General features: G+C 38.0%; 1 pseudogene; it reads left to right on the top strand.

The window, feature by feature from the left end:
- Positions 1 to 518: 518 nt before the first annotated feature.
- LOC102122833 (tropomyosin-like) lies at positions 519 to 2,017 on the top strand (annotated as a pseudogene).
- Positions 2,018 to 11,952: the final 9,935 nt, after the last annotated feature.

Below are 11,952 nucleotides of genomic sequence, written 5' to 3'. Positions count from 1 at the left end.
AGCCTTGCATCCCAGGGATGAAGCCCACTTGATCATGGTGGATAAGCTTTTTGATGTGCTGCTGGATTTGGTTTGCCAGTATTTTATTGAGGATTTTTGCATTGATGTTCATCAGGGATATTAGTCTAAAATTCTCTTTTTTTGTTGTGTCTCTGCCAGGCTTTGGTATCAGGATGATGTTGGCCCATAAAATGAGTTAGGGAGGATTCCCTCTTTTTCTATTGATTGGAATAGTTTCAGAGAGATCTTGATTTCTAATGGTATTCTCTAATAAAAGGAAGCAGAGATCCTTGTAGAAATTTGGGCCAGCAAATACACAAGATGATCCTGGAGTACCTTGTAGTGCCTGAAAATAAGACACTCCTCAAAAAACCAAAAACAAACAGAAAAACAAATAGTCTGATTTAAAATGGGAAAATGAGCTTAATAAACATCTCTAAAAAGAAGACATAAATGCACAACACCACTTATGAGGAAGAGTTAGGAATGAAAGTGCGAGCAGCAGCTGGATGGTCACCATGGCTGGGACCATCACCATCAAAGTGATAAAGCTGGAGATCCTGGCTCCGCAGCATCACAGGCTGATGATGCTCAGGAGAGAGCCAAGTGCTTCCAGTGAGAAGTGTAGGGAGAAAGGCAGTCCCAGGAACAGGCTGAAGCTGAGAAGCCTCATTGAACCTTAGGTCCAACTGGTTGAAGATGGGCAGGATCACACTCAGGAGTGTGTGGTCACTGCCCTGCAAAACCTGGAAGAAGTGCAAAAGCTGCTGATAAGATTAACAGAGATATAGACCAGGCACGGTGGCTCACACCTGTAATCCCGACACTTTGGGAGGCCGAGGCGGGAGGATCACCTGAGGTCAGGAGTTCAAGACTAGCCTGACCAACCTGGAGTAACTCCATCTCTACTAAATATACAAAATTAGCCAGGCATGGTGGCACATGCCTGTAATCCCAGCCTGTAATCCCAGCTACTTGGGAGGCTGAGCCAGGAGAATTGCTTGAACCCCGGAGGCGGAGTCTGTGATGAACTGAGATCATGCCATTGCATGCCAGCCTGGCCAACAAGAGTGAAATTCCATCTAAAAAAAACAAAAACAACAGCAACAAAAAACAGTGAGAAAGATATGAAGGTTATTGAAAATTGGGCCTTAAAAGATGAAGGAAAGGCAGGGCATGGTGGCTCATGCCTGTAATCCTGTAATCACAGCACTTTGGAAGGCCAAGGCCAGCAGATCACTTGAGCCCAGGAGTTCGAGGCCAGCCCAGGCAACATGGGAAACCCCCATCTCTATTAACATATATATATATATATATATATATTTTTATATATATATATATATATATATATAATTAATTGTCCTTGTGGCACATTCCTGTAGTCCAAGCTACTTGGAAGGCTGAGGTCAGTGGGTCACCTGAGCAGACGAAATAGAGGCTGCAATAGGCTGAGATCATGCCACTGCTCTCCAAACTAGGCATTGGAATGGGACCCTATATCAAAAAAATAAAATAAAATAAGAGAGAAGAGAGAGAGAGAGAGACAGACAGAGAGAGAGATAGGGAAGAAAGAAAAACAGAAAGAGGAAGAAAAGAAGATGAAGGAAAGATGGAATTCTGAGAAATTCAACTCAAAGAAGCTAAGCATATTGAAGAAAAGGCAGATAGGAAGTGTGAAGGAGTGGTTTATATATTGGTGATTATTGAAAGAGACTTGGAATCCACAGAGAAAGGAGCGGGGCTGGCAGAGTCCTGTTGCCGAGAGGTGGATCAGCCAATCAGACTGATGGACCAGAACCTTAAATGTCCGTGTGCTGCTGAAGAAAAATACTCTCAAAAAGAAGCCAAATAAGAGGAAGAGATCAAGATTCTTACTGATAAACTCGAGGAGCCAGCTACTCATGCAGGTTTTGCTGAGAAATGAATAGCCGACCTGGAAAAGACAACTGATGATTTGGAAGATAAACTGAAATGCACCAAAGAGAAGCACCTCTGTATACAAAGGATGCTGGACTAGTAGACTCTGCTTGAAGGAGATGTGGAGCACCCTGGTCCTACCCTGCCGCTGCTCTTCCCTCTGCTGCTGACTCCTTTGGAGGCCAGCCTTCCTCAAGCTGACATTGAAACTGAGGGCTGATCTTTAACTGGAAGACTGGTTTCTCCTTTCATCACCCCTCCACCCATCTGTGTCTTTTTCATCAAACTGTCTCTGTCTCATTCCAGAGATTCCAGCGGGGTTAGAGGCTGAGGACCCATAGGAACAATGTTGAAGGGAATGCAAGCACAATGCAAGATGTCTTTAATAGCATGTTGTGATGTAAACAGTTGGTTTTTCTTAATTTTTTTTGTCTGTTGTTGGTGGGTTTTGTGTGTTTGTTTGTTTGTTTTTTGAGACAGGGTCTCACTGAAATACCTAGACTGCAGTGCAGGGTTGCAATCACCACTCACTGCAGCCTAAACTTCACAGGGTCAGGTGATCCTCCCACCTCAGCCTTCCAAATAGCTGAGACTACAGGCGTGCACCACCATACCTGGCCAATTTTTGTATTTTTTGTGGAGACAAAGTCTCGCCATGTTGCCCAGGCTGATCTCAAACTCCTGAGCTCAGGCCATCTGCCCCTGTTGCCTCTCAAATTGCCGTGATTGCAAGTGTGAGCCATGGCACCCTGCCCTACACTTCATAATTACTTTTTTTGTTGTTGTTTTGTAGCAACTATTTGTAAACTATTCCAGATAATTCCACAGCTTTGAAACAGCAATCTAATCCCTTCCGCACTTTTGGAAGGTGACTTTTCAGCTTAATGCATATTACCCTCACCATAAAGGAGGGAAGACTGTATGGGCCTGCCTTACTGAGAACCAGAGCTCTGGGAAAGACTCCACCACCGGAAACCTCATTGTTCTGTACAAAGTAGCAGATAGACCAGAAAGATTATTCCAGGAGGAGTTACCCAAATAACAACAATATTAAATGTGCTGTTCAGGTTTTCAGCTTGAAAGTGTCTTTGGATAACTTTGTTTTTATTTTTTTATTTTCTTCATTAGAAGTGAGCAAATTAAGATGGTGAGAACTCTGAGAAAATTTTTGACCTATCTCTACCCACTTTCCAACAGCTCACACAATGGGTCATGTGCCCCTTATGTTAAGGTGAAGTAGAGATTAGAACAGTGGTTAGCAGAGGCAGGGAAGGATAGGGGAAAAGGGGGAATAGCCAAAGGTTGGTTAATGGACGGAACAAACGGTCCAGCTAGGTAGGAGAAATAAGTTCTAGTGTTTTTGAGTACTACAAGGTGACTATAATTAACAAGTTAGTATATGTTTTCAAATAGCTAGAAGAGTACATTTTGAATGTCTCCAGCACAAAGAAATGATCAATGTTTGAGGTGAGGTGATGGATATGCTAATTACCCTGATCTGATCTTTACATATTGTATGCATGTATCAAAATATCACACTACACCTCATAAATATGTACAATTATTATATGTCAACTAAAATTAATAATAAAGGCAAAAATAAATGACAAGTCACGGACTGGGAGAAAACATTTGCAAATCACATGTGTGGTGAAGGACTTATATCTGGAATATATAAAGAAGTCTTAAAACTCAACAATAAGAAAACAAACAGCTCAATTTTAAAAAATGGGGAAAATATATATAGAATACTTCACCAAGGAATATACAAAATGGCAAATATGCATGAAAATATGTTCAACATCATTGGTCATTAAGGAAAAGGCAAAGTACAAAACAATGAGATGCCACTACATACACATTAGAATATTTAAAAGAAAAAAGCAAACTGATAATACAAAATTCTGTTAAGGATTTGGAACAAGGGTACTGTCTTCTACTGCTGATAGGAATGCAAAAATGATATAGCTCCTTAGGAAGACAATTTCCTAGTTTTTTGATAATATTAATCATAGACTAGCTCCTAGATATTAACCCAACTTATTTGAAAACTTATGTCAACCAAAAAACCTGTATGTGAAGGTCTATGGCAGCTTTATTCATAATTACTAGAAATCGGAAGAAACCAAGGTGTCCTTCAATAAGTGAATGGATAAACACACCATGTTACATATCATGGGAAAAGTCTTCAGCAAGAGAAATGGAAAACACTATTCATCCACACAATAGCATGAGTTAATCTTAAATGCATCTTGCTAAGTGAGAAAAACACAGCAGAAATGCTATATGTTGAATATATAGCACTCATAAGATATTCTGGAGAAAGCAAAAATATAGGGATGAAAAATCAGATCAGATCGGTGGTTTTTAGGAATTAAGAAAGGAAGATTTCCTAGGGAAAACATAGGATATTCTTTACAGTGATGGAACTAACCCATATGGTACTGGAGTCATGGATATATGGCTCTGCATTTATCAAAACTCACAGAACCTACAGCACAAACAGTAAACCTTTATATATGAAAATTTCATAAAAATCAACCAGGAGGTCAAGGATACAGTGAGTAAAATAGATATTGTGACAATGCTTAGTGATTTACTTCCAAAGAGCAGGATACGGTAAGGGAGAATAAAAGTACCTTTAAAATGGTAAAACATGGCAGTCACCACCTTAAGCAAGAGATCAAAGTTAACGTCACCAAAAATGGGACAAATAAATTTTTCTGTGCCTTAAATTGTTCTGTGCTTTCTGATATACTGAGAAGAACACAACATGACTTCTGTTCATGACCAAAATATGTAATATAAATTCAAGCATGAGAAAACATCAGGAAAACAAATAAAATTGAAGAATATTCTAGAAAATAATTGGATTATACTCTTGAAAACAGTCAAGATCCTGAGAACAAAGATAAATCTGGAACTGTTTAAGACTAAAGAGAAGATATGACAACTAAATAAAGTATGTGATACCGGACTAGATTTTGAACCAGAATAAATTGATCTATAAAAGGTATTATTGGGACAATTAGAATTTGAATGTGATCTGCAGATCGGAGCTGAGGCATTAGTACTTTTTATAGTTCACCAGTAGATTTCTATGTGCAATCAAGTTCCAGAACTAGTAGAATCTCTCCCTTGGTTTTCATTTAGATTAACTGCTGGCCCAGTTAGACCAGGTAGTTTCTAACTCCACATAAATTGTGTCAGGATTTCTAGGAAGCTCTGAAGACAGAGATATTATAAAAATGTAATGCTAGGATTTCTAGGAAGCTCTGAAGACAGAGATATGATAAAAATGTAATGCTATAAACCCAACATTGGCATGCTTTGATGGTAATTAGTAAGAAGAATGATTATGTAACTACATTAATATAGCTGCAGATGACTTGAATGGTGGAAATAATCTCCCTTCCTAATCTCACACACACACACACACACACACACACACACACACACACACACACACAAACACACACACAGCATTGAAGAGATCAAGTCAATGTGACACAAAAGTCAATTGAAAGGCTCCCAATGGCTAAAGGTGAAATAAAATTGAGCAAGAAAATAAAATTATGTTTGAATATAAGCCAAAGTATAAAATAAGTATACATAAGTCCATACTAATACAACTAAATGATTGAATATATAAATAGTAGGAGAATGAACAAATCTCCCATATAAACTAATTTAAATAATTTATGTAGATACCTTACCCTTAAGGAGGGAGAGCATAAATCCCACTACAAATATGTATATTCTTCTCCCAGCACATACTTATCTATTCTTTTCATATCTCAACTATAGATTAATTCAGGTCAACTGGAAAATGTGATCTCATCTACAATAACAAATCTGAGATGGTCTCTAGTAGAACAATTTCTTATAACTTCTAAGGCATAGAGATAAATCAAAGTGATTGAGAATGCTCAGAATTGTCCCACCCTTGAGACTAGGTATGTAGCAGAGATTAAATTCTAAGCTGATATACAGTGATTCTTCCTGAATATCTTGGACAACACCTTTTTAGTTATAATCTCTCCCTTGAGATCACACCTATCTTTTAAGAAGTGACGATTTTATGAGAATAAATACAGGGAGCTGAGGTGAGCTATATATCTTCCAAGATATTTAACTAGAACAAGGGTCTTCATATCATGTGATATGGTAACCCTGAGAAACAGGCAAAATACGATGTAAGCATTATTTTACCTCCTTTATTTTCTCTCTTAGTGCTTTTATAGATCAGTTGCTTTTTACACCTGCCCATGTAAGTAATCAAAACCTTTCATGGACTCTTAGCACTCAGATCTACATTTTCTCAGTTGGCCTCATATATTATACCATCTTTCTCTGTCAACAGCAAAAGTATCTTTCTTTGGTCCCATTCTTTCATAATTTTTTCTTTTTTTCTTTGATGGAGTCTCACTCTGTTGCTCAGACTGTGGTACAATCTCAGTTCAATGCAACCACCACCTCCTCGGTTCAAGTGATTCTCCGGCCTCAGCCTCCTAAGTAGCTGGGATTGCAGGTATGCACCGCCATGCCCACCTAATTTTTTTGCATTTTTAGTAGAGGTAGGGTTTCACCAGGTTGGCCAGACTGGTCTCAAACTCCTGACACAAATGAACCGGCGGCCTCAGCCTTCCAAAGTGCTGGGATTACAGGTGTGAGCCACTGTGCCCCCTTCATATTTTTTAATTTTGCTGTGGTGTTACTAGCTTCTTGCTCAGAAACATATCCTTTGATTTAGCAAGAAAACTATACAAATAACATCATAACCAAAAGGGGTAATTCTAAAGGTAGAAATTTGGGGTTATTAGTCATTGAATAAGAGTGATAATTTCATGTATGTGCTAAAGTTTTTCAACTCTAGGTTAGAGCAAACAAGTGGCTTCTAGGAAGATTGCTGGGGTGCTTATGTGGATCACATACATGAGATGTCTAGCATAAAAATTATATTCATAGATGTGTATTTTTGTATGTATATACAACCTTCCTGCTCACTAAATAGAATTATTGAATGACTTTAAGACAATTGTTAAAAACCAAAAGCAATAGAATTTGCATCTTAATTTTGTTAGTATCACACAGAGATATATTGAAATTATTGATAACATTTGCTGTAGACAATGTTAATCATTTAAATAATTTTGTGGTTATTAAATAACTTGTGGATATCAAGTTATTTAATGGATAACTATCTCCATTTGCAAAGTTTGCTCACATTTCATATATTATAATTCTAAATCAACACAACCAATGCAGCAGTATGCTATGCACATAATATTGAAATTGCAGGTAATTTAGTCAATGAAGCACAAGCGCTAAGCATAAAGTGTAAACTACATGCCGTTAGAACCCACAAGTTCAAAGCCAATTCTAGGTAACTAGGTCATCCAGGATAAAAGACACTTGTATTAATTGGAAGGATAAAGGGTAAGTGGCTGTGGCAAAAGGACACATAAAAAATGCAGTGGCTTAAAAAAGATGAAAGTTTACTTTCCTTTCATATAAGAGTTAGGCATGTCTAGGTTGGTGGGCATGTCTGCTTCACATCATCGTGAGACCCAGTAGATTTCTCTTTCTCTATTTAGTCCACCCATTCATCAGCGTTGTCCAAGTCTCCTGGCTGTAAGCTTTATCCCTGACACTTCTGTATTCCAGCTCAGAGGAAGAGAAAGAGAAAAGAAGACGTCCTGGGCCAGCAATTTCCTTTTAAGCATGTGAGGCGGAAATCATACACATTCTTTGTGCTCACATCCCAGTAGAGAAAACCTGATCACATAGCCACAGTTTAGAGGTGTAAATGCTGAGCTTTTTTCTAAACTTTGTTTTATAAGGTGAAAAGCTGATCCGAAGCCTTTGGCTTAAGAAATTGAATGCAATGGGTATGGTAGTGCCTATCCCGTTGTTGTTGTTTGAGAAATTAACTAAATAAAATAATTTCTCCTTATGAAAGGCATGTTGTGATCATTCACTAAATTTTAGGCTTCCTTCTTTCTCCAGATGTTTCCATCAAGCCAAGTGATCTAGGATTTGTTTGGCAAATTGGTGATTGGTGATATTTTCTAGAGATACAATGACTCAAAATCCTTTTGAGCACAAAGAGAAAGATGCCTATAAGTAAGTCAGGATTGGTAAGCAAGGGCTTCACTGCACAATGCCATAAATTTCTGCTGAGAAATAATTATTCCATCCTATGTGGAACCAGGTTATAGTCTCCAAATTGAAGAGGAATTTGATTTGGTATTCAAAGGTCACGGAATGTGACAGATTATTGCTAGGTAATATGGTCTAGAAAGCATGATATTAGTACTGAGCAAATGTATTTGCAGAAAATTCAAGAAAAACACAAAACATAAGAGGAGATCTGTCTTCTCAGGTAGAATAGTTAGACTGATTTATTATGGAAAGTCTTAGACTGTAACTATTTTGTGTTTTGGCAAACATCAATTCTAATTGAGGATCTATACAAAGTACTCAGTGCTTTTCTCTTAGGCATTTCACCTACCTGTGAAGATCTTCAAGAATATTATTTGTTGAATCAACGAAAGGTATTCATTTTCTGGGTTTATTTCCCCTCCTTTTTGCTAAATTGTTATGCTACGGCATAGGAGAATGATGATTTAGGCCGGGCGTGGTGGCTCACACCTGTAATCCCAGCACTTTGGGAGGCCGAGACAGGCGGATCATGAGGTCAGGATATCAAGACCATCTTGGCTAACACTGTGAAACCTCGTCTCTACTGAAAAAAAAGAAATACAAAAAATTAGCCGGGCATGGTGGCAGGTGCCTGTAGTCCCAGCTACCAGGAGGCTGAGGCAGGAGAATGGCATGAACCCGGGATGTGAAGCTTGCAGTGAGCTGAGTTTGCGCCACTGCACTCCAGCCTGGGCAACAGAATGAGACTCCATCTCAAAAAAAAAAAAAAAAAAAAAAAAAAAAGGGGGGTGATGATTCCAAATCTATACCTATATGCACAGGAATTTACAATACTTACACATTTTAGCATCATGCCCTAAATATAATTCAGTATGCAAGGCATATTCAAAACCCAGTCCAAATGCTAAAAATAAATTCCTGTCAGCAATTTATTTCCTATCACACCATCAGTGTTTTCTCTCTTTTGTCAACAAACTATTTTAGCACATGACATTTTCTGTATCATTTATGTGAAGTTTAGTCTGTAATATTTATCCTTATGTCTTGTCTCCTCATCTAAGTGATGAATTAGTTGCCAAGCAGGGATGTGGCTTATGCTTCTTTTTCTAGACAGCACATGGGGGTTTTAAGCCCTATGTGCTTTACAGACTCTGAAGGAAACTTTTCAAGCATGCAACCTTTTTTTTTTATTATATTTTTCCCTGTTATGTCTTAGACAAATATATATTTGTTTGTATTTAGGGAAATGAATTACAAATAGTTACACAATATTAATCAAAAAATTAACATGGCTAAATATAAAATGTTTTAAAATACCCATCTACAGAAGGTTTCCATCCAGAAATGTTCTAAAATGTGTTGATAATTATCTTGCAGATTCTATAAATCTCTTCAAACGGCCAGAAAATGAAAAGCTGGGTAAGGTAAGTGATAATCTGGGAAATTAATAGTGTTTCTGACAAGTAATGAGAACCAGAAAAAGTTATTAAAGGCTAAGATTTCCCATATATTGACAATGGTTAGCACTGGCATAATGTTTGCTATGCCCAAGCACTGTCCCTAAAACAAGTACTGAAGGGTAAATGCTAAATATCCCCACTTTGGAGATGAGAAAACTGAGGCACAGAGAAGTCAAGTCACCTCTCCCAGGATTCAAAGTCAAGATTTCAACTGAGACATTCTAGTTTAAATTCTAGCTTAATTTAAGGAAGAATCTACTCTGGCCAACACCCTTATATGCAATCTGTGTAATGTCATAGTGCTAATGCTGACTACTATTTGTTGAATGTTACTATCCTGTGACAGGCACACGAATGTTAGTATTTGAGGATTCGTGGGTGTTTGTGCTTTCAGTCCTCCCTGTGGCACCCCTCCTAGCTCCCAGGTCTTTCATTTCATAGATTTGGTTAATACTGAAAGTGGAAACAAAAGGCAATAAATAAGGTTAAGATAAAATTGATTAATTTGACAAATGACTCCAGGATAAGAAGAATAAATTCAGAAAGCAAAAAAGAGGAGTGGGATTGTGAGATGAGAAGCCAACAGGAAATGGAGGGGAGTTGGCAGTTGAGAATTTAGGAGATAGTTCAGAGATAGAGGGCCAGGCTGCTATACTCTTTTCCTTTAGGCCTTCTAGACCCAAGAGGGGCCCCAGATTTTGCACCGAAGGAGGCCTCATGCTTAAAAAAAACTTTGTTGATCAGAGGCATAAAATATTATTAAGGGAAAATGAAATATGCAGAATAACACAGAATAATTATGAACTACCTGTTCAACCTAGCAAACAATATTTTGTTATATAGGATCTATGGTATGGGATATGAGACATATTGACTATATCTATAGTATTTCAGCTAATTATTTTGGATTAGACAGGGTAGTTCTAGATTCTAATAGCTCAGGATCATCAAATGTTAAAAAGTCCTGGAAAATGTTGCACATTTACCTGGTGCTTGCTTGACATTTCCTCTAATATCATTTAAGTGCTCACAGATTTATCACTTATCCTATGTAAAAGAAATGCTCTCTTTTTTTATTTGAATTTCACCTTTGCCTCTTACATGTTTCATATCTGCATTTGTTTCAATGTGACATATTGCAATAAGCTTATTGCTAATAAAATTGACACATTTTCTGTTGTGAGTCCGCAAACAAGTAGAAAAGCCTCCCTCTTCAACATTTGTCTCATTGTCCAGTGCTATAAAAAAATGCTTATAGTCCTGGCTATTATAGAAATCCTTAGGAGGACGATAAAAAAGAGAACCATTTTTAGGAATGCAGTTACTATTGCCTAAAGATTTCAAAAGAAAATATGGCTGGAAGAGGTGTTCTATGTTTAGTCAATAAAATTACAATGGTTAAGTTTAACATGATCAGAAAATGAATTATTTTTCTCATTTATTCTTCATTCCATGGTTAAGATGGCATTCTGTGGAGACAGGAAGCACAGTAACAACTTTGGAGAGAGTTATTGGAAGCCAATATACCAAGACACCGTGATGGATGATCCAGAATCATGGGTAAAGATGTAACCAGTGTTAAGTAAACGTTATCAGGGAATTGTAGAGATAAGAAGGTCCATATTATTTCAATATGAATAGGTTCCAAAGAGCCACGACATTGTAAGTAATAATAGTGTTGTTAACTTTTTCTTGTGGGGGTAAATATGCAGTTCTCTAGTAATAATACATTTGAAAATAAAGAACAGGAAGAGATGGTTTCCGGACCTAAAAAGATGCCTGGAGGATCTTTGCATGCCCTGACTGAACAGTAAACAATTATGTAATCCTTGATTTTCCATCTGCTAGTCTAATTTGTTATTGATATATAGTAATACTTCATATAGGCCCATGAGTTTTGTGTTACTGATTTTAATTAAAATTTTTTTTTTTTTTTTTTTTTTTTTTTTTTTTTGAGACGGAGTCTCGCGCTGTGTCACCCAGGCTGGAGTGCAGTGGCGCGATCTCGGCTCACTGCAAGCTCCGCCTCCCAGGTTCACGCCATTCTCCTGCCTCAGCCTCCGAGTAGCTGGGACTACAGGCGCCCGCCACCACGCCCGGCTAGTTTTTTGTATTTTTAGTAGAGACGGGGTTTCACCGTGTTAGCCAGGATGGTCTCGATCTCCTGACCTCGTGATCCACCCGCCTCGGCCTCCCAAAGTGCTGGGATTACAGGCTTGAGCCACCGCGCCCGGCCTAAAATGTTTACATTGGCAGAGACCCACCAGAAGTATTTCTCCAGGTCCCTGCCTACCCTTCAGGATGCACTGCCCTTTGGAATATTGAGAGAGACAAAGGATTTTAGAAAGTTTTTGTTGCATATCATGAAAGGACTTTCCTTTTGGTACCTTTTCAAGAAATTTTATTCATG

Source organism: Macaca fascicularis, chromosome 8, assembly GCF_037993035.2.
Source record: "Macaca fascicularis isolate 582-1 chromosome 8, T2T-MFA8v1.1".
Lineage (NCBI taxonomy): Eukaryota > Metazoa > Chordata > Mammalia > Primates > Cercopithecidae > Macaca > Macaca fascicularis.
Note: the sequence above shows the minus strand (reverse complement) of the source record. Positions and strands in the feature narration are given on the sequence as shown.